This window comes from Cherax quadricarinatus, chromosome 14 (assembly GCF_038502225.1).
Source record: "Cherax quadricarinatus isolate ZL_2023a chromosome 14, ASM3850222v1, whole genome shotgun sequence".
NCBI classification, from domain to species: domain Eukaryota; kingdom Metazoa; phylum Arthropoda; class Malacostraca; order Decapoda; family Parastacidae; genus Cherax; species Cherax quadricarinatus.
Window position 1 is genome coordinate 6,116,318 of NC_091305.1, and position 24,504 is coordinate 6,140,821.

A 24,504-nucleotide genomic window follows, 5' to 3' on the forward strand; every position below is an offset into this window, starting at 1 on the left:
GATACATCCCTGGTGGCAGTGATGGGATACATCACTGGTGGCAGTGATGGGATACATCACTGGTGGCAGTGATTGGATACATCACTTGTGGCAGTGATGGGATACATCACTGGTGGCAGTGATGGGGTACATCACTGGTGGCAGTGATGCGATACATCACTGGTGGCAGTGATGGGATACATCACTGGTGGCAGTGATGGTATACGTCACTGGCGGCAGTGATGGGGTACATCACTGGTGGCAGTGGCTGGATACATCGCTGGTGGCAGTGATTGGATACATCACTGGTGGCAGTGATGGGATACATCACTGGTGGCAGTGATTGGATACTTCACTGGTGGCAGTGATGGGATACATCACTGGTGGCAGTGATGGGATACATCACTGGTGGCAGTGATGGGATACATCACTGGTGGCAGTGATGGGATACATCACTGGTGGCAGTGATGGTATATGTCACTGGCGGCAGTGATGGGATACATCACTGGTGGCAGTGATGGGATACATCACTGGTGGCAGTGATTGGATACATCACTGGTGGCAGTGATGAGATACATCACTGGTGGCAGTGATTGGATACATCACTGGTGGCAGTTATTGAATACATCACTGGTGGCAGTGGTTGGATGTATCACTGGTGGCAGTGGTTGGATGTATCACTGGTGGCAGTGATGGGATACATCACTGGTGGCAGTGATGGATGCATCACTGGTTGCAATGACGGGATACAGCACTGTGGCAGTGATGGGATACATCACTGTGGCAGAGATGGGATACATCACTGGTGGCAGTGGTGGGATACATCACTGGTAGCAGTGATGGGATACATCACCGGTGGCAATGATGGGATACATCACTGTGACAGTGATGGATACATCAACACTGGCGACAGTGATGGATTCATCAACACTGGTGACAGTGATGGATACATCAACACTGGTGACAGTGATGGATACATCAACACTGGCGACAGTGATGGATACATCAACACTGGCGACAGTGATGGATACATCAACACTGGTGACAGTGATGGATACATCAACACTGGTGACAGTGATGGATACATCAACACTGGTGACAGTGATGGATACATCAACACTGGTGACAGTGATGGATACATCAACACTGGTGACAGTGATGGATACATCAACACTGGTGACAGTGATGGATACATCAACACTGGTGACAGTGATGGATACATCAACACTGGCGACAGAGATGGATTCATCAACACTGGTGACAGTGATGGATACATCAACACTGGCGACAGTGATGGATACATCAACACTGGTGACAGTGATGGATACATCAACACTGGTGACAGTGATGGATACATCAACACTGGCGACAGTGATGGATACATCAACACTGGCGACAGTGATGGATACATCAACACTGGCGACAGTGATGGATACATCAACACTGGCGACAGTGATGGATACATCAACACTGCTATCCCCAAGGGATTATCTTATCAGGTATTCCCAAATGCTTATATTATTAGGCATCCTCAAAGGAGTACCTTATTAAGTATTCCCAAATGATTGCCTTATTAGGTATCCCCAAAGGCTTGCATTATTAGCTATCCCCCAATGGGCTACCTTTTTTTTTTTTTGTCCTCCGAGGGTTTTGATTTGTAACTTGTGAACAACTCATCCGATCAGGTTGAAACTTCCAGTGCTGCTGTTCTGTAACCAGGAGAAAGTTCACGCAAGTATTGGCAAGCAGAGGTATCCTCTGGGCAATGTTATACTGACCATTCCTGGCTTCGGTTTGCCTGTGAGACATCCTCTTCTGCTCGGCTTCAAACTTTCAATACTGGTGTGTACTACTTAAAAGAAAGTTTAAATTGTTATCGATCTTTTTTCCATTGTCTTATCTGTGTCTTATCTTCTACATACAGGATGGTAAGGTCCGTTGTCATCCTGTATGTAGAAGGGTCGTGAAGGTCATGAGAGCGGAGAAAATGACGAGAGGCAATGGGTATCATGTCCATCATGTAAAGATTGAACATTGCCTTCGCATATAGACTCACGACGGGGAAGGAGCGAAGAGAACCTAGACACGAACATAATCCCTGCTGTAGAGGCCGCAGAATATAACCGGGAGCCATAATATAGTTTCGATAAGATTAAGGTAGAATGAAGCCGATTGAGTGTTTGCTGATCCACCACCCAAGAAAAATGAGAGAGGGTTTTAAGGAGGTTCAGCAAGTTGCTTTCAGGGAGGTAATATGTAGTTCGCAGAACTGTCGACGATCATACAGAAAGCTGAGAAATCTGACCGAATCACGTTCAGGGATACGAGAACCATGTAGGTACGATGGAGTATCAGAGAACAGAGCTTCTGGTGAAAGTAATTTGATGTGTTTTTGTACCAGAAAATTTAAACCCATGAGTATTGGGAATCACGGTTGGCAGCATTCTGGAGTGAGGCTGTTACTAGGCGGCACAAGTTACAAAGTCATCAACATAAAGCGATGACCAAATATCAGATGGAGAACGGAGGTCACATCATTTATAAACAACAGAAAAAGAGTGGTACTAAGGAGACATCCCTGAGGGACACCTTCTGCTTGGACAAAGTCCGGGGAAAGCAAATATTAACCCGAACACGGAAATGTCTCTCGGACAAGAAGTTTTTAGGGAAAAGTTTCAGATTGTCCCGAAGGCCTAAGGAATGAGCCTTGGCCAAGATATTATATCTCCAAAGAGTGTCATATGCCTTTTCAAGCTGAATGGTTACTAGCAAAGGTATTACAAACATAGGTATCTAATTGGGGTAAGGGGCCGATAGTGGAGCGGCCCTTACGAAAGCCAAACTGACACTGGAGAGACTATTGTCTATCAATACCACATCAAACGTCGATTTACCAGACGTTACATCACCTTGCAAACTGCACTGGTAAGATCAGTGGGACGATAGTAAGAGGCATCATGGCCTGAAGCACCTGGTTTATGAAAAGGTAGAACAACGGCAGTTTTTCACAGATGGAGAAGAACCCCGTGCGACCAAATATAACTAAAAAGACGTAAGAGGACTACCAGGGCTGACGGATGTAAATACTGAAGCATACGAATGTGAATACCATTAGGTTCAGCTGCCGAACATCGCCAAGTGGAAAGTGTTGACTCCAGTTCTCGAAGTATAAAAGGCACATTATAAGACTCTTCCCTGCTAAAAGAAAAATCTAAAGGCATTAACTCTCTGGCAGCCTTGGAGGAAAGAAACAAGGGGCATATATGGAGCTCCTGAAAGATATGGATAAGATAATTTCCAATTTCTGTGGCAACTTCAAGAGGGCTTGCAATGCTGACACCGGCAACCCTAAGAACAGGAGCCGGGTCTGGAGAGTACTTTCCACTCAATTTCTGCCTTTTTTACCAAACTGCACTCATAGAGGAAGCCGAAGTAACGGTAGAAACATAATCCTGCCAACAAGTAAATTTGGCTTCACGGATGACACGTCTGACAACAGCCCTCGCCCGTTTATTAAGTCGCTCTGTGGTCTTATTGTAGCGATATGTGTGGAGAAATTTTCTCCAGGAGTGGGGTATCAGCCTCCTTCAGCCCTTTTCAGCCCCTTTCAGCCCTGAGGGGCCCAGCCCTCTCAGAAGGAGCAAACATCTTGTTTACTGCTACAGCAAGTAATTGATCCCAGATGCAGTACGAGTATGTGACGTGGTCAAGCGACCGCCGCTCCTTGCAAGAGTCCAGTGTTGCAAAGTGTAGTTTAATAAAAGACAGTCCATCTCTTACCTTAGCAGGACAATTAAGGAAAATCCCACTCCCACTTTATTACCATGGTAAAGATAGTGGACATTGTTGTCTATGCTTAAGACAGCAAGAATCAAGCATTCTGCTTTGCTTCATGGAGAAAGTTTGGCAAGGAAGCAAAAAGTACTAGGTCAGCTTTTCCTTTATGTTCTAGGGGCATTGCAGCGGCGTAGGAGGTTGTGAGGTCATATTACTTTTCACCCTACTGGGAGTCACACTGATGCCAAGATAACCAACAAAGAACAGTGATCCGTGCGTTAGTGTGAACAACGTATCTCACAAAACACAATAAACACTTACAGGGAAGTGTGATCAGCTTCTTTAGTGATAAGATTGTGAACAATAAAAACAAACCTTGTGGAACATAGTGTACCCATGTGCATATTCCTAGACTATGGAAGACGTGGACATCCAAGGACACTTCAGCTTCTATCAAGTCACCGATACCTGTCGAGGGTGTAAAGAACACCATAGCTCACGCTACAAGAGCGAGCAAGGTAGTGTAGACAGCCTGTACTGTCTGCACAGACAGCCCATGCTGTCTGCCAGCTTAGTTCATATTTCACATTTCACGCCATGCTGGTGCTGCCACCTAGAGGCCTTGCCACTTCAGTATGCCCAGACTTGCCTCACCCTCACTCACACAGCGGCCTAGCAGCAAGACACAAGGCCTCCCAGCTCTCTCTCATGGGCATGGCCCTGCCCGGGTCATGGGCACAACACACAAGCCTGTAACCCACCTACGACTTAACAATAAACGAAGAAGCCTCCGAAGACGTATTATCATTAACCACCTGCTTACAGCACATACCAAACAAACCCCATTATAAATGGTCACAGCGGTGTGTTTGCCCAAAGCGAGGAAGGAAGAGGGATGAAGTCATCTTCACTTCATCATCCCATGCAAGAAGTATCCGTCTCTCAACAAGTTATCCTGATGTCGTGTCTGCACGTTTGAGCATCCAGACACAGGTACAAGCAGGATCCAGGCCGAAATTTGCCGAATTTCTTCGAGAATTGTGAGTGGCGTCCCAGTGACTCCACGCTACAGTGTCCCATGCTGTTTCTCAAGTCACGTGTTCAGCGTCACTTGTATGTTGCTGTTGTTGTTGTTCAGCTCAGCACAGCCATTTCAGTAAGCCAGAGGTGAGTTTTGTGGTGATTTCTGCATCCAGTGTGAGTTCTCTACGTCTTTGTGGGTGGGGGAGGAGAGGAGAGGAAGTGGCTGTTCCTCACCTTGCCCATGCTCGCCCTACTCACGCTCACCCGTCTACCATACACCACTCACCACTGCCCACTCCCTCTGCTGTGTTTTCTGCTGTTTTTCGTGTGATTCATTGCCAGAGCTGTGTATCCGAGTGCCCGAGGCCACTCGAAGCTATGTGGATCAGCATGCCATGTAGATCACGACACCACGTGGATCACGACACCACGTGGGTGTGGGCGATGTCACGTGGATCAACCAGCCACGTGAGTTACCAGATGTCCCAAGGCCTCATGCTGTGGTCTGCTGCCCGCATCACATTGACGTCACCCACGATGCTGCCCGACTTCATGACGTCACGATGCCTGCCTGACGTCACCTGGAGATGTCTGCTGACGTCACCTCGAGATGTCTGCTGACGTCACCTCGAGATGTCTGCTGACGTCACCTCGAGATGTCTGCTGATGTCACCTCGATATGTCTGCTGACTTCAGTGCTGCTGACGTCATCACGCCTGACATCACATGATGTCACCATCGAGTGTTCAGTAATTATTTTAATATTGTCGAGAAGATTGAGAGAAAATATATGTCGTGTGTTAATTAATTCTTCTCAGTCAGTGTTCTCACATTTTAGGATATGTCTTAGTGTCAGTTTTATGTACAGAAAAGCATCATTTGCTAGTTTAAGCCATGTTGTACTGCGGTGTGTAAAGTTTCCGTGTGTCCAGTGAGGTCTGAGCCAGACCTGAGTAGCACCACTGTGCTAAGTCACCCGTGAGACCAGTGTGTTTGACAGCTGATTACTCAGCCCTGAGCATATGAGCCCTCTTGTACAGAAAGCTTTTATGCTCGTCGCTCGTGATGTTCTGCAGAATCGTACCTGCTACGATTCCCATCAAGATTTGTTTCACTTCACCTCCAGACCGTCAGAGTGCAGTTATATGTAGAGAAACAAGTCTGGGGACGCTTAGACTAACCTCTGCTATAACTCCAACTGTCGAGAGAATGACACACTGTGTCAGCCTCGTGTCACAAGCTTCAGTGAGCAGCCTGCACATAGAAGATGTCACTTTGACTGCTAGCTCTCTCACTGCAGTCTGGTGTATGATGTTACGACTCCCAGATGTTTCGCCCAGTCGTCTCTGCCATGACTCGCTCCACGACTCGCTCCACAACTCGCTCCACGCTCGCCGGCAGTGACAGCCCAGCGACAGTACCAGTCGAGAAGTGTCCTCCTGAGTCAAAGTTTATTCTCTATAAGGATTACAATGCTGAGTTTACAGAAATTTGGTTATTGTGTGGTTTACATGTAGTAAAATAGTGATTACAGAGTGTACCACTAGAACGCTTAGCATGGCTAGGCATTTCGGGCAGACTTAGTTTTATTCTTAATTGTAAAATATTACAAATTATGAGGTAAGTTGGTATTATGGCTAAGTGACTAAATACTAGTTTGTGAGTTTAGCAATGTAAATGCTTTTGTTTTGGCACAGTACATAGTTTCAGTATTGGAGTATCACAGGATTCATTATTTTAAGATTGAGATTAATATTTCTGTTTATGGTCAAATGAGTCAGTGAGTGTAAGTGTGAACCACCAGGTGGTATTCGTGTAGTTAGTTGACGGGGTGTATCAGGGAGATAAGATGTTTTCTAATGGTAGTTTTGAAGGTGATGAATGTGTCTGCAGTTCTAGAGTTCTCAGGTAGGGTATTCCAGATTTTAGGGCCTTTGACATACATTGAATTTTTGTAAAGGTTTAGTCGGACACGGGGAATGTCGTAGAGATGTTTGTGTCTAGTGTTATGCCTGTGGGTTCTGTCACAACTATCAAGAAAGCGTTTTAGGTCAAGGTTGATATTAGAGTTTAAGGCCCTGTAGATGTAGATTGCACAGTAGTAAGTGTGGATGTACTGAACAGGGAGTAAGTTTAGGTCTATGAAGAGTGGGGGGGGGGTGTTGCCAGGGATGGGATTTAGTGATTATTCTTACTGCAGCTTTTTGTTGGGTTATTATTGGCTTTAGGTGTGTTGCTGCAGTTGATCCCCAAGCACAAATAGCATAGGTGAGGTATGGATAAATAAGTGAGTGGTATAGTGTGAGAAGGGCATTTTGCGGCATGTAGTATCGTATCTTGGAGAGGATCCCAACCGTTTTGGATACTTTTTTTGGTTATATGCTGGATATGGGTGCTGAAATTCAGGTTGTTGTCAAGGTATAAGCCTAGGAATTTGCCCCCATTATTTCTGGTAATTAGAGTGTTGTCAATCTTAATGTTAATTTGTGCATCTCCTGCTCTGCTACCAAACATAATATAGTAGGTTTTGTCAGTGTTAAGCGTAAGTTTATTGGCTGTCATCCAAGTCGATATTTTGATCAGCTCCTCATTCACAGTGGTGTTGAGGGTGGCAAGATTAGGGTGAGAGATGACATAAGTCGTGTCATCAGCAGTCGCTTGCCAGAAGTCCTGCCCAGTTGCCGAGTTTTGTCGACGCCTCACTCGAGGGCACCAGCATGTTGTGCCCCAGGTTGAGTGAAACCTGCAGCGACTCCTACGATGTCTGCTTCACCGTTCCAGAGGAGACCGTACCCTGTTACATCACAGCTCAGCCGCAGCGATGTCTCCCGTGTTGCAGTATCTGTCCAGACGCAGGAAGGCATGCAGTGATGCCCTTCGACGCTCACTGCCTATGACCACGATGTTTAGCACACCCCACATGTTTTTTTCTTCCCTCCCTGTAGGAAGTTTTTTTTTTCCATGTCCATATGTATATATATGTTTTTATTTTGTGTTATGTGCCCTGTTCCTATGAGAGAGAGACCGAGTTTCTTTTACTACCAGTATTGTCGCGTCGGGACGACGTGCGGTAGGTGGCCGAGCGTATGTAGACAGCCTGTACTGTCTGCACAGACAGCTCATGCTGTCTGCCAGCTTAGTTCATATTTTGCGCCATGCTGGTGCTGCCACCTAGAGGCCTTGCCACTTCAGTATGCCCAGACTTGCCTCACCCTCACTCACACAGCGGCCTAGCAGCAAGACACAAGGCCTCCCAGCTCTCTCTCGTGGGCATGGCCCTGCCCGGGCCATGGGCACAACACACAAGCCTGTAACCCACCTACGACTTAACAATAAACGAAGAAGCCTCCGAAGACGTATTATCATTAACTACCCGCTTGCAGCACCTTACCAAACAAACCCGTTATAGTAGGTTATGAATTACCTTGTGATACAGGGGACTGCGCAGTTCTTGTAATCAACCTATAGTCGGCAGTGAGGTGAGGACTTCTGAGTCCACACATGTAAGTGTTGTCAGCAATCAGTGTCTGATATATGCTGGCATAAAACCCCCTAGGGGTAATTTATAATCATACAGCCCATTGCGAAGTAGATATGACAGCACCTCGCCTGCAGGGGCGGCTGTGCAGGCGATGAGCTGTGTTTCCAAGCTAAATACCCCTATATTTAATCTTTAACCTTAGCTGGTAAACCATTTCTCAACAATATGAGAACCACAAACTTACCCTAAAATCAGTGTAATATCACTGGCCAGAAAATGAGTGTTGATCAGTTTCTTTTACTACCAATTGTATGTACATTGAGATGCGAGTCTTCCTGTAAACAGGTAAATACGCTGAGAACCTGGTTGATCTCGGTATATATACATACACGTCTTTGTATATATACACCGAAAGTTTGGTATAATTCCTATTTATAAGGTTAAATGGCATTAAATCTCATTACAACGAGCAACACAGAGGATCGAGTCAAGCTATGACTGCAAAGCTTGCCAGGTTGTAGCTTCTAGGCCTTCCAGGTTGTAGCTCCTGGGCCTGTAAGGTTATAGTTGTTGGGGCCTATTAGGTTTTAGCTGCTGGGCCTGCCAGGTTGTAGCTGCTGGGCCTGTCAGGTTGTAGCTGCTGGGCCTGCCAGGTTGTAGCTGCTGGGCCTGTCAGGTTGTAGCTGCTGGGCCTGCCAGGTTGCAACCAGCCTGTGTTGTAGCGGGTGTGTGAGGGTAGGCAGTGTATCTTCCGCTGGCAGACTAGTGCAAGGTGATCAATGATTTACACTTAGTTCTCCTCTGTAACCTCCCACGCCCACCCACCCACAACCCACCCACCCCCACCCACCACACCACACAGATCCTCCAACCACCACCCACCCCATCTCAGACACCGCCCACTCCCACGACACCGAGACTCGAAGTGGTACTGGTGATGGTGGTGGTGATGGTGGCGGTGTTGGTGGTGGTGGCGTTGTTTGTGATGTTGGTGCTATTTGTGGTGGTGATGGTGGTGCTTGTGGTGGTGACAGTCGTGGTGGTGCTTGTAGTGGTGTCGATGGTGGTGGTGGTGGTGCCGGTCTTGGTGGTGTTGGTGATGATGGTGCTTGGGTTGGTGTCGATGGTTACCTGGAGGTTATTCCGGGGATCAACGCCCCCTCGGCCCGGTCCATGACCAGGCCTCCCGATGGATCAGGGCCTGATCAACTAGGCTGTTACTGCTGGTCGCACGCAGTCCAACGTACGAGCTACAGCCTGGCTGATCCAGCACTGACTTTAGGTATCTGTCCAGCTCTCTCTTGAAGGCAGCCAGGGGTTTATTGGCAATTCCCCTAATGCTTGATGGGAGGCTGTTGAACAGTTTTGGGCCCCGGACACTTAAGGTGTTTTCCCTTAGTGTACCAATGGCGCCCCTACTTTTTATTGGCGGCATTTTGCATCGCTTGCCCAGTCTTTTACTTTCGTAGGGAGTGATTTCTGTGTGCAGATTTGGGACCATTCCTTCCAAGATTTTCCAAGTGTAGATTATGATATATCTCTCCCTCCTGCGTTCCAACGAGTACAAGTCAAGTGCTTCCAAGCGTTCCCAGTAGTTAAGGTGCTTGACAGAACTTTTACGTGCAGTAAAGGATCTCTGTACACTCTCTAGATCTGCGATTTCACCTGCTTTGAATGGAGATGTTAATGTACAGCAGTATTCCAGCCTAGAGAGAACAAGTGATTTGAAAAGGATCATCATGGGCTTGGCATCTCTCGTGTTGCTAGTGGTGGTGGTGATGGTGCTTGGGGTGGTGTCGATGGTGGTGGTGGTGTTGATGGTGATGGTGTCGGTGGTGGTGTTAGTGGTGGTGCTGGTGGTGGTGGTATTGGTGGTGGTGATGATGCTTGGGGTAGTGCTGGTTGTGGTGGTGGTGATCGTGGTGGTGCTGATGGTGGTGGTGGCGATGGTGTTCGGGGGTGGTGTTGGTTGTGGTGGTGGTGCTCGTGGTGGTGGTGATGGTGGTGGTGGCGGCGCCTGTGGTGGTGCTTGTGGTGGAGGCACCACAAGCACCGACACAGGAGAAGGTGAAGAATCACAGAGCTTCACCAAGGGGTCAGTCTATCTGAAACACAATACGACTCAGCGTTTAGTGAGGCGTTAATCAAAGTGTCGACAGTCTACGTGAATTTTTTATGACCGAGAATCAAAATTTTGTTAATATTTTTTAGAATTTCAGATATACCCCTAACACCAGGGGACTTGAACCAATAATTAACAACGTGTACTCTGTCCCAGGCTCATCAGTGTTGTCTTTAGCCGCCAGGCTGCTAGTAGCCAGTCTTGCCAGTGTCTTGTCAGTCTTGTCAGTGTCTTGTTAGTCTTGTCAGTGTCTTGTTAGTCTTGTCAGTGTCTTGTCAGTCTTGTCAGTGTCTTGTCAGTATTATTCACGGTCTTGGCTGTAGCGTCAATACCTTCTTGGCTCTTTGAAACTAATTATAGTAAGTTTGCATAATTCCCACCTTTACTCTGTTTTCCCATAACACTTCAAACTTTGCTGTCCAAAGTTGAGGTGAAGACGAGTGTGTAGGGGGAGCCGAGGGGACGAGGGAGGGGAGAAGAAGGAAGGGGGAAGGGCCAAGGAGGGTGGGAGGGGCGAGGGTGGGGGGTGGAAGTGGTGGTGGTGGATTACAAATGCATTTCGCAGATGCGATCATAGAGTAAATACCTCACAAAAAGAAGTCACTGGGAATAGCGGAGGTAAGTAGAAAAAAAGAATATTCAGTTTTTTTTTATGTCACAAAGAGATTATATTACGAACACAAGTGATGTCTGGTGGGCCTATAGCAGCTGTTCGTAAGTCGGCAAACTTTTCAACTAGGCAGCGCAGGGACAAAGCAAAACAACAGAGATAAAGTCATCTTAATCCGTGTATCCTTCACCAAAAGTCTGTAAAAGTATTTACACAATATAGAGTGATTATTTACAAGATGGTATATACGAGCAGGAGCCACTGTCAACACAGTCTTCAACCAGAGGTAAAAAAAATTCTTCCTAGTCTGCTGTAAGAGATGTTACATCGCTGCACAGTCAGCGGGCCTTCACATAATTGGCTGATGAATCAGTAATTAACATAACAGTGAGACCCCAACTGTTATTCAATTCAATTCAATTCAAGTTTATTCTCTATAAGGGTTACAATGTGGGGTTTACAGGTTTTGGGTATTGTGTGGTTTACATGTTATAAAATACTAATTACAGAGGGGGCCACTAGGACACCTAGCATGGCTAGGCATTTCGAGCAGCCTTAGATTAATTCTTAACATTAAATCCTTACAGATTATGGTATTAAGGCTAAGTGACTGCATCATAATTTGTGAGTTTAGCAATGTGAATGCTTTTGTTTTGGCACAATACAAGGTGTCTATATTGGAGTATCATAGGCAAACTTATGACTAGTTAGGAGTTATTATTTTAAGATTAAGATTAGTATTTCTGGGTTTATAGTCAGTAGGTGAGTGAGTGTAATTGTGAACCACCAGGTGATTATCATGTAGTTAGTTGTCGGGGTGGATCAGGGAGATAAGATGTTTTCTAACTGTAGTTTTGAAAGTGATGAATGTGTCTGCAGTTCTAGAGTTTTCAGGTAGGGTGTTCCAGATTTTGGGTCCTTTGAAATACATTGAATTTTTGTAAAGGTTTAGTCGAACACAGGGAATGTCGTAGAGATGTTTGTGTCTGGTGTTATACCTGTGGATCCTGTCACAACTATCAAGAAAGCGTTTTAGGTCAAGGTTAATATTGGAATTTAAGGTCCTGCATATATAGATTGCACAGTAGTAAGTGTGGATGTTCTGAACAGGGAGTAAGTTTAGATCTATGAAGAGTGGGGGGGTGTTGCCAGGGATGAGATTTAGTGATTATTCTGACTGCGGCTTTTTGTTGGGTTATTATTGGCTTTAGGTGTGTTGCTGCAGTTGAACCCCAAGCACAGATAGCATAGGTGAGGTATGGATATATAAGTGAATGGTATAGTGTGAGAAGGGCAGTTTGCGGTATGTAGTATCATATCTTGGAGAGGATCCCCACCGTTTTGGATACTTTTTTTGTTATGTGTTGGATATGGGTGCTGAAATTTGGGTTGCTGTCGAGGTATAGGCCAAGGAATTTGCCCTCAATATGTCTGGCAAGTAGAGTGTTGTCGATCTTAATGTTGTTGCGCAACACCTGCTCTGCTACTAAACATAATATAGTAGGTTTTGCCAGTGTTAAGTGTAAGTTTATTGGCTGTCATCCATGTCGATATTTTGAGCAGCTCCTCATTAACAATAGTGTTGAGGGTGGCAAGATTAGGGTGGGAGATGACATAAGTCGTGTCGTCAGCAAAGAGAATGGGCTTCAGGTGTTGGGATATGTTTTGAAGATCATTGATGTAAATGAGGAAGAGCAGGGGTCCAAGGACACTTCCCTGCAGAACTCCAGTATCAAGTGGCCATATTGATGAGGCTGTGTCTTTAATGGTGACATACTGATACCTATTAGAAAGGTAGGATTTAAAATATGCAAGCGCATGGCCTCTTATACCATAGTGGTCAAGTTTGTGGAGTAGGATGCCGTGGTCTACTGTGTCAAACGCTTTTCTTAGGTCAATAAAAATTCCTAGCGGATATTCCTTATTTTCCAATGCTGTGTAAAGCAGGTCTAGCATTTTTATAATTGCATCATTAGTGCTTTTATTTTTCCTGAATCCAAATTGGCAGGGGTTGAGTATGTTTTGTGACGTTATAGATGAATATAGTCTCCTGTGCACGAGTTTCTCGAAGATTTTGGATAGCAATGGTAAGTTTGATATTGGCCTATAGTTGTTTACGTCTGTAGGGTCACCACCTTTATGTATTGGTGTAACCCTTGCCATCTTGAGTAGTTTCGGGAAAGTGCTAGTTTCTAGTGACTTGTTAAAAAGTAATGTAATAGCATGCGAAAGGACATGGGCCGCTCGCTTGTACAATAATGGTGGGACGTGAGACAGATTCCCTGAGTTATTTTTAAGTGACTTTATGATGGCGGTGACTTCCGTGGGCTCAGTTGGTACACGATAGAAGGAATTTGGGAAATTCCCATCTAGGTAGTCCCCGGCACGGGCATTGGTACGTGGGATTTTACTGGCGAGATTAGATCCTATGTTTGAGAAGAAGTCGTTTATCTTGTTAGCTGTGTCAGTGGGATGCAGTGGTGTTTCATATAGGTTTAGTTAGAACAATATTCTTGTTTTCTTTCAGTTTGTGGGTCCCCAGAATGTGGGAAAGTGTTTTCCAGGTCTTTTTTATATCTTCTCTTGTGTCAGTGAATCTGCTGGAGTAGTACAGTTGTTTGGCTTTCTTTATTAATTTGGTGAGAACTGTTGAATATTGTTTAAGAATATCTTTGTGTATTAAGCCCTGTCTACATTGCTTTTCATATTGGTGTTTCTTATCAATGGATTTCAGAATGGTGCTGGTTAGCCATGGGCAACCAAGCCGTTTATTCGTGATCTGTTTCGTTTTTATAGGACAATGTTTGTTGTATAGTCTAAGTATTTTGTAAAGAAAAATGTCTGTCCAATCGTCAATACCATTGGCATTGGAGAATTTTGTAGGCCAGTCAACAGTGTCTAGGTCTGCTGTGAAATTCCTTATTGAGGCCTCGTCATGGAGTCTAAATGAAACTTTGTTGTATTCGAGTGGTGGCTTACTAATGTTTGTTAAGAGGAAGGTTGGGTAGTGGTCAGTAGTGCTGTCTGTGATTATTCCTGATTTAAGGGGGGCTAGTATATTGGTCCATATGTGGTCTATTATGGTTGCACTTGTCTCAGTGAGCCTGGTTGGTTTAGTTATTGTTGGTATGAGAAGTGTGTTGTTCATATTGTTGCTGAAATCAGTTACAGGCTGATCATCTAGTAAGCCAAGGTTGATGTTGAAGTCTCCAGCTAAGAGAAGGTGGTGCTTGTTCATTTGTCTGTTTGCTATTAGTGACTTTAGATTCTCACTGAAGTTTGGGATGTTTGTGTGGGGTATCCGGTATATGGCACCGATTGTTACAGGCGTCTTGAGGTTTTTTACAGTAAAATTAGCAAAAATGCATTCCCCATATTCATCACTAAAGCAATTAGTGCTAATACAAGATAGTTGGTTAGAGTAATAGATTGCAGTACCACCCCCAACTTGGTATGGTCTGCAGTTGTGGATTGCTGTGTATCCTGGTAGTTGGTAGATATCAATTGTGTCCTGCTTAAGCCAGGTCTCAGTAAGAATAATGCAGAAGGGTGTCTTTAGTGACTCAAGGAGTGCCAGGAGGTCATCATAGTGTTTGCTTAAGGACCTGATGTTGTAGTTAAGAACTGATAGACTTTGAGCAGTGCTCAGGATAGTGCTGGCTTGTTATGCTGTGTAATAAAGGCAGTTACTTTCCAATAAGTTTTGATTGTGTGTTAGATTATGGAGGTTTAGATCAGGGTCAACGTGATCATTCATCTTTTAGGTTTAAATAGTGGTTGTTTATATCCTGTATTATGTGGCGAGTTCTAATTCTGATTTCTGTAGTGGTGGGAGGTTTGGATAAGTATAAGTTTATTTTTAACTGCTGGTTCACTGGTCGGGAGGGCATGCCAACATGGGTGTGTGACATATGTTGAACAAATTGTAACTTATCCCTTCTCGTCCGATCAGCGAAGTTAGGCAACGTTGAGTTTGGTTACTACTTGGATGGTAACCGCCTGGGAACACCAAATGCTGTTGGTTAAATGACCCCAATGGAAATAAGCCACTTTGTTTGATTTTTTGGGGTTATCCCAGGTTCTCTACACATATGCTGCTGTGTATGATAATCTATTTAACTGTATTTGTGTATACATGAATAAACTCTTCGTATGCCTCACCACCATCCACAAAAAGGGCTCTAATAGCCAAACTTAGGCATCCGTCACTGGGTAGATGCCAGCATGGCACAGAACATAACTAATGTGGCCACCAATGCACTAGCCCTCAGAGTGAGACAGTAAGTCTAGCAGATAAATATAAATAACACTAGAGAAATATAAATAGCACTAAGCAGATGAATATAAATAACACTAGAAAGAGCTGTATAAATAAAATAAAACGAGTGATGAGTGAATATGAGGCTCTGGGAGGTAATAGTAAAGTGAGAACACTTAAAATCATGGTATTTGTTTGATGGTGGGAAGGAAGGTGTCGAGTTGAAGATAAAACGGCAGAAGTCAAGCGACCTGACATAGTTACCGGTTATAAAGTGTCACCCTACACCCACCTCCAACCACACCCCACCCACACCCCACACACCACCCACACCCCACCAATTATCCACTCCCTACCCACACCCCACCCAAACCCCACCCACACCCCACTCATAATCCACCCATAATCCACTCATCACCCACCATCCGTTCCTCTGCACAGCAACCTTAAAACGAGAATCTTACACTGATTTAAGCTTTGTGTGAGGATCAGGAAATGTACTCGAACTGGAAAAGTATGTGTGTGTGTGGTGTTATATACCATAGATGTTATTGAGGGATAGTAAGTGACAGCATTAAACTACACCTCAAGTGCCCGTATACCACTGTCACCCCTCAAACAGTCACCTCCGCGTCTTCCTTTCTCTCCCAGAGCAGAATGGTACACTCAACTGGAAATAATTTATCGTGGCACCCAGATTGCAAATATGATACGGTCAGGATGGTATGTAGGAATACCCGTGAGACATGTGAAGAGGTCCATGAGAAAAAATCCCGGATCACATGCAAATTATGTTCTTCAAAACACCTTGTTTCGTGTGCAGTAACAGCCTGGTTGATCATGCCTAGTTGGGAGGCCTGGTCAAGGAATGGGCAGCGGGGGCGTTGATCTCTGGAACGCCCTTCACGTAGACTCCAGGTGCGTCCGAGACACAACTTGTTCTCTCACTAAAAATAAACCTCATATATTTTATTTTCGTATAAATTATTATGAATTAGACTATAAGGGTAAAGAAAAGAGCTTAGTCACCCATATACCCTATCACACAGTAAATAAAAGATAACACATCCTAACATTTGAATTCAAGTCCTGTAGAGAGAGTCAGCAATAAAATTATGAACATCAAAATGGTATACAATACCGACAGGTATTGTATACCATTTTGATGTTCAATAAAATTATCCTTATCAACGATATAATGGAGGGATATGTTGTAGGGGTGTAGGGTGTTGCAAAAAATGCGATTTCTAATAAGCATAGAAATCTCCAGTGAATACTAGAAAGGACTGTCCTTCTAGCATCCAGCCTGTTACTGGGTTTTTGTAACAAGTAGTCAGTATCCTGGTCCAGTTATCCATTAGAATTCAGTAAGATTCAATAGTGCTTCAGGATTACTACTGGTAGACTACTAACTAAAGAAATTAAAATTTAATAAGTTTATTAATAATAAAGTCGTCTAGGCGTATAAGATCAAAGTAAATTATAGTAATTCAAATAATTAAAATAATAACTTCTCTGGTGTACAGTAGTACTGTGCTGAAGGTACATATCACATCTTTATGGCTTTTAAGTACCGTCTGGTACATTGTTAACATTTAATAACATAACACATATATATACAAGTAAGTTTGTGTGTATGTGTGTAAGTGCTTTAAGTAGTTCGCTATGTGTCAAGACTCGACTAGACTTAACCAGTGACTGACAAAGTCCTCACATAAACTAACTTCTTGACCAACCTGGCAATCAGAACAGCTTGCTTGAACAATAAAACGACTGTTAAGCCGAACAGCAATATAACAAGCAACAGTGACACATAATCAGGAACAAGGAGATAATATAACGACACTAAGTAGGGACCATCTGCAGATCCTCCACAAAAGTCACAAAACTCCCATACTACTGAATCTAAGTTCAGCATTAGAAAATCCCCGACTGTGACAGTACACAGATACCAGTACAAAATAGGTCAGAAGCTACAGCTCAGGACCTGAGTTTCTCAGAGTGTCTTTGCGACACACAACCTCAGTACAACGTCGAAAATCACTAAGTCTATGTTCTGTGAACAGAGTTACACAGAACCAACAACAGAAAAGCGACAGAGACGTTCTTCCAACAAGGGCCCACAAGGGAGAGCTGGTGTGGGACCTCTTGTTAGAAGCAACGTCCAACCGACAATCGGAAACGCAGGCCAGCTAGACTCTCTCCAGGTGAGGTGTGATCCCCCCTGATCACGTGACTCTCCATGCTGCTGCTGCCCAGCAACACAGAGAAGCCGGCAGCATAACGAGCGAAACGATTGTTAGACAATGCCATCAGCTATTTAACACTCACGAACTATGAGCACTGAATAATATATAAATGTTACATCCTACCTAATAATATAACTAAGTCAAATAATATAAAGCAATATATTTACGATTTAGCTAATATCGCAAATATAAGCAATATAAAATTATATGAACAGGTAATATACATTATATACATTGTGACCCATTCAGGGGTCGCAACACAGGGCATGAGACGAGTATTCTTGTTTCTCATAGAGCTGAGGTAGGCCAATGGGTTGTGGTCGCTGTATACTTGAACCACATGCTGAGACGAGAATTGGAAGGTGTCGAGATGTCTGGGTATAAGGCCAAGCACCAGGGCCTCCTTTTCAATAGTTGAATAGGCCCACTGATAGGATATGAGCTAGGCCGAAAAAGAGGCAGCTGGATGTTGGATTTCCTCACCAGAAGCTTGAAGTAACAGCGCACCTAGTCCAGAAAAAGGAATTTGTATAAGCTGGAGATAACAATATGGGAGCAGCGCATAAAGGCCCCTGAGCAACTAGACGACCAGATGAAACGAATTTTGTTACTGTTAAGATAGATTAAGGGCAATACAATGTCAGAAAAGTTCTGGCAGAATTTAATGGCATTCTCCTCAACACATGATACTATGTCAAAGAATAAATATTGGCTAAATAAGACGCACGACAATACTGAAGGATATTAACTGCAATGTCTCTTAAGACATTAAGGTGGTAAGGATGGAGTTCCTGCAAGCAGTTATGTATGTTACTCTGCAATCTTTTAGAATTCACAATCATCGCCTCCACCTTGTTCATTTATATACAGTCCCACATAATTTTTTAAATTTCTTAACCCGTGTAAAAGTAAGTTAACCCAATACTGATGTCTAACTCACTCCCCAAATACAAGATCTACGATTGAACAACATTTTCTTTCCTGTCTCCCTCCCGAACACTATCACAACCTCTTTCCGTACCTTCAGCCTAGTTTACTCATTCTTTAAATTCATTCTTTCGTCCCAATATTCCGGGACCCGCTGGAAAAAACAAAAGCTCTGTCTTTACCGTCATCACTCCACTCGTTACCTTGTCGCTCACGAGACCAGCATCTGTGACAACGGGCAACCCAGCCTTAAGTCTCGACACATGAGTCTGCTCTCCCCACATTCCTGCCAAATCCTATGTCCCTACCCGGCCTGTCTAGGGAGAAGAGAGCACCCTTCTCTTACCTTCCGACATCGCCTGCACCAAATTTTCAGTATGAGAATTACCTATCAACATACTCTCAGTAGCCACTTTATTAGGTACACCTGCTCGTTGATGCAAATATCTTAACAGCCAATCATGTGGCAGCACCTCAAAGTTTAAAAGCGTTCAGATATAATCAAGCGGTTCAGTTGTTCAGACTGAACATCAGAATGAGGAAGAAATGTGATCTAAGTGACTTTGACAGTCTAATGATTGTTGGTGCTAGACGGTGTGCTCTGAGTATCTCAGAAACTGTTGATATGGGATTTTCACACTCAGCAATCTCTAGAGCTTAACTAAGATTGATGCGAAAAACAAAACATCCAGTGGGCGGCAGTTCTGTTGGCAGAAACGCCTTATTAATGAGAGAGGTCAGAGGAGAATGGCTAGACTGGTTCAAGCTGACAGGAAGGTGACAGTAACTCTAATAACCATGCATTACAACAGTGGTTACAGAAGAGCATCTCTGATCGCAAAAGACGTCGAACCTTGAAGTGGATGGGTTACACCAAAAGACAAAAACGGGTTCCACTCCTATCTGTTAAGAACGGGAAACTGAGGCTACAGTGGGCACAGGCTCATCAAAACTGGACAGTTTTGATTGAAAAAACGTCACCTGGCCTGACGAATTGCGATTTCTGCTGCAACATGCAGATAGAGTCAGAATTTAGCATAAGCTACATGAATCCATGGATCCATCCTGCCTTGTTTTAATGGTTCAAGCTGCTGGTGGTGTAACGGTATGGGGAATGTTTTCCTGGCACATATTAAGCACCATAATACCAAGTGAGCATCGTTTAAATGCCAAATATTGTTGCTGACCATGTGCAATTGTGCTTCCCTTTATGGCCAGTCTACCCATCTTCCAAGGGCTACTTCCAGCAGGATAACACGCCGTGTTACAAAGCACATGTTATCTCAAACTGGTTCCACGAACATAACACTGAGTTCAGTGTACTTCAGTGGCCTCCACAGTCACCAGATCTCAATTCAATAGAGCACCTTTATGCTGTAGTGGAACGGGAGATTCATGGCATGAATGTGCAGCTGACAAATTTGCAGCAACTGGGTGATGCTATCGTGTCAGCATGGACCATAATGTTTAGGGAATGTTTACATCTCCTTGTTGAATTCATACCACGAAGAATTCAAGCTGCTCTGGAGCTAAAGAAGTGGGCCCTACCCAGGACATTCTAGTACTGGGTAGGGCCCCCTTCTAATTAAGTGGCCACTGAATGTACTTCTTCCCGGGTTGCCATAATGTCCCAGTGCAACCACCCTACTCACGACACACTTTAATTGGTTCCCTTGTACCTAAAAAAGTAGTTTATAACCCTCATATAAGAGTGAAATAGACCGATAATCACACATTCCCATCTGCTTCTTACCCTCTGAGACCACCTCCCTCACCGTATCAGTTCCGACTCACGATCCTCTCTAATGAAGACTTAGACACATGTGTGATATCTGGGTGTCTTTATTTGTAGATGTTTCGCCATCCAGTGGCTTTATCAATACAAGAACATATGTGAAGAATGTAGACTTATATACAAAAGCTGAAATAATCACTTCCCAGCCTTGTAGTTCGTGAACAGTACTGTTGAAGATTGAGACACTTATGCAACATATGGGAATCTTTATTCATGAAACGTTTCGCCACACAGTGGCTTCATCAGTCCGATACAAAGTAGAAAGGCGTAAGGAGAGGAGGAGTATGAGGTAATCAGTCCCTCAGCCTGGAGTCGATGTGTTCAGTCCATCAATCTTGTAGAATGTAAGATTGATGGACTGAACACATCGACTCCAGGCTGAGGGACTGATTACCTCATACTCCTCCTCTCCTTACGCCTTTCTACTTTGTATCGGACTGATGAAGCCACTGTGTGGCGAAACGTTTCATGAATAAAGATTCCCATATGTTGCATAAGTGTCTCAATCTTCAACTTGTCGGTTTTTCAAACCATTCATCACAACAGTACTGTTGTAATTCTTCAGTGTCACCCACACTGTACCCCCGGTGAGCAGCCCCCATTCTGGTGGCGAGGGTGTTGGGTATGGTGGTAAGGGTGTTGGTGTTGGGGATGATGGTGAGGGTGTGGGTGTTGGGGATGGTAGTGAGGGTGTTGGGAGGGTGGTAAGGGTGTTGGGTATGGTGGTAAGGGTGTTGGTGTTGGGGATGATGGTGAGGGTGTGGGTGTTGGGGATGGTAGTGAGGGTGTTGGGAGGGTGGTAAGGGTGTTGGGGATGGTGGTAAGGGTGTTGGTGTTGGGGATGGTGGTGAGGGTGTTGGGGATGGTGGTAAGGATGTTGGGGATGGTGGTAAGGGTGTGGATATTGGGGATGGTGGTAAGGGTGTTGGTGTTGGTGTTGGGGATGGTGGTAAGGGTATGGATGTTGGGGATGGTGGTGAGGGTATTGGGGATGGTGGTGAGGGTGGTGGTGTTGGGGATGGTGGTAAGGGTGTTGGAGATGGTGGTGAGGGTGTTGGGGATGGTGGTGAGGGTGTTCGGGATGGTGATAAGGGTGTGGATGTTGGGGATGGTGGTGAGGGTGTTGGGGATGGTGGTGAGGGTGGTGGTATTGGGGATGGTGGTGAGGGTGTTGGAGATGGTGGTGAGGGTGTTGGGGATGGTGGTGAGGGTGGTGGTATTGGGGATGGTGTTGAGGGTGTTGGAGATGGTGGTGAGGGTGTTGGGGATGGTGGTGAGGGTGTTGGGGATGGTGGTAAGGGTGAGGGTGTTGGGGATGGTGGTGAGGGTGTTGGGGATGGTGGTGAGAGTGTTGATGGGAGTGGTCTAAATGAAGGGTGTTCCGGGGGTCAGCGCCCCCGTTGCCCGGTCCATACCTGGAATATACCTGAAGAGGGTTTCGGGGGTCAACGCCCCCGCGGTCCGGTCTGAGACCGGCCTCGTAGTGGGTGAGGGCCTCATCAACCACACGCAATCCAGTGTATGAACCACAGTCCGGCTGGTCAGGTACTGACTTTAGGTGCCTGTCCAGTGCCTGCTTGAAGACAGCCAGGGGTCTATTGGTAATCCCCCTTATGTATGCTGGGAGGCAGTTGAACAGTCTTGGGCCCTGACACTTAGTGTGTTGTCTCTTAGCATACTCATGGCACCTCTGATTTTCACTGGAGAGATGTTGCATCGCCTGCTGAGTATTTTGCTTTCTTAGGGAGTGATTTCCGTGGGCAGATTTGGGACTAGTCCCTCTAAAAAATTTCAGTTGTAAATTATAATTTATCTTTATCGCCTGCATTCCAAGGAGTACAGGTCAGTGAAAATGAAAATTCTCTGTATATTCTCCAGATCTGCAATTTCGCCTTCCTTGAAAGGGGGGCATTATTGTACAGCAGAATTCTAGCCTAGAAAGAACAAGTTATTGGAAGGGAATCATCATTGGCTTGGCATCCTTTGGTTTGAAGGTTCTCATTATCCATCCTATCATTCTCCTAGCAGATGTGACAGATACATTGTTGTGATCTTAGAAAGTGAGATTCTCTGACATTACCACTCCCAGGTCTTTCACATTAATTTTCGCTTTATTATATGGTTAGAATTTGTTTTATAGTATTACGATATAGTTTTATTTTCTCAAGTTTTCCATACATGAGTAATTAAAATTTGTCCTCACTGAACTTCATATTGTTTTCTGTGGCCAATTTGAAGACTTGGTTAATGTCTGGTTGTGGATTTGCAGTGTCTTCAGTGGACGACACTGTCATGCAAATTCTGGTATCAGCAAAGAAAGACAGTGCTATGATTTTCATTTCTGTCGATGTCAGATATGAGGATGAGGAACAGGATGGGAGCGAGTATTGTATCTTGTGGAACAGAGCTTTCCACTGTAGCTGCCTCTGGCTTTATTCTGTTTACTATTACTCTTTGTGTTCTGTTTGTTAGGAAGTTATAGATCCATCTACCCACTTTTCGTGTTATTCCTTTATCACACATTTTTGTGCGCTATTACACCATGATCGCACTTGTCGAATCTTTCTCAAAGTCTGCATTTTGTTTGTCCTCCAGTGCATCGAAGACCATGCCATAGTGGTCTAGTAGTTGTGAGAAGCAGGAGCGACTGCTCTAAACCCATGTTGCCCTGGGTTGTGCAACTGATGGGTAGCTAAGTGGGTTGCGATCTTGCTTCTTAGAACCCTTTTAAAGATATTTATGATGTGGACGTTAGTGCTATCAGTCTGTAATTCTTTGTAATTACTTTACTGCCATCTTTGTGGAGTGAGGCTATATCTGTTTTTAGTGACTGAGGGATGATCCCTGTGTCTAGACTCCCTCTCCATAGAACATTTACGAGTCTGGGCCTGGCTGGAGGTGAGGGCGGTGATGTAGGGGTGGAGATAAATTATTTAGGTGGGTCATACACCTATGCACTAATTAATTATCTATTGTTATTGAGTCCAATAATTAGATGAAAAGTAATCTATTTGTGTATGTTCACCGTGTTATACAAACCGACAATGTTTATATTGAACATTAAAATGGTATAAAACACCGACAGGTTGTTAGGTAAGACACATATGCAACAGTTAGGTATCTTTATTATGAAACGTTTCGCCTACACAGTAGGCTTCTTCAGTCGAGTACAGAAAAGTTGATAGAAGCAGAAGATACTTGAAGACGATGTAATCAGTCCATCACCCTTAAAGTTTTGAGGTGGTCAGTCCCTCAGTCTGGAAAAGAGCATTGTTCCATAGTATGAAACAATATTGTTTCATACTATGGAACAATGCTCTTTTCCAGACTGAGGGACTGACCACCTCAAAACTTTAAGGGTGATGGACTGATTACATCGTCTTCAAGTATCTTCTGCTTCTATCAACTTTTCTGTACTCGACTGAAGAAGCCTACTGTGTAGGCGAAACGTTTCATAATAAAGATACCTAACTGTTGCATATGTGTCTTACCTAACAATGTTTATATTGTATAGATGTATGGGTGTTGCCTTGGCAGGTGATGGGGAAGGCAGGGAAGAAGACCTGGAGGGGGGAGCCAACTTCCGCGTTTTCTAACGTGGTTGGTCGAGGTGGAGGGGGCAGGTGAGGGTGGAGGATGTGTTGGTGGCTGGGGAATTGAGGGGGGAGGTGGTTTGATGAACTGCTCAGTGTGGTTCCCTCACTAAGCAGCGACAGTTGTTCACTTGTGTAGCACTGACGCAGGACTTACTGCACCACCACCAGTGACAACATTGTTGCTGTGTGATCTTGTGGTCATCTCAGCAGTAAACACTACGCTATAGTCAGCTTGTTGATTTGGTTGAGTGGAAGGTCAAGGTAAGATGACTGGTAACACACACTGTGATGTACTTCATCATGTGTCTGTTTACAAGATGTTTTGAAGAGGCAGCTGAGCGGTGATGTACAGTGTGCATAACTTTTATAATGCAGGGTTCTCGATCCAAGAAATCTGAGTTTCCTTCCCATTCATGGTTGAGACCCAATTCCCTCGCATTCGTTAGACGGCTTTAGCGCCTCCCCGTTAACACTATCGGAAAGTATGTAGCGGGAGAGGTGTGCGACACTAACGGTGTTCTCACTAATGTTCTGTCTGGTACTGCTGTCTGGTGCTGCTGTCTACTGTCTGGTGCTGCTGTCTGGTGCTGCGTTGAAATCTCTCGCCTATTAATGGACCACCAACCTCCAGTATTTCCTTAGGGCATATATATTTAAACTGCTAGCTGTATTTACTTCGATTAAGTC

General features: G+C 44.6%; 1 protein-coding gene across 9 annotated transcripts in view; it reads left to right on the plus strand.

The window, feature by feature from the left end:
- LOC128695704 (carboxypeptidase D) overlaps positions 1-24,504 on the plus strand; it is a 246,567-nt gene that overhangs the window by 97,187 nt on the left and 124,876 nt on the right. Inside the window, exon 1 of one of the 9 annotated variants that reach the window (XM_053786552.2) lies at positions 23,885-24,078. The exons of the other annotated variants lie outside the window; for them this stretch is intronic. The gene's annotated coding sequence lies outside the window, so the exon portion shown is untranslated. Of the gene's footprint in view, positions 1-23,884; positions 24,079-24,504 lie in introns of those variants that run through there. 9 annotated transcript variants of the gene reach the window in all.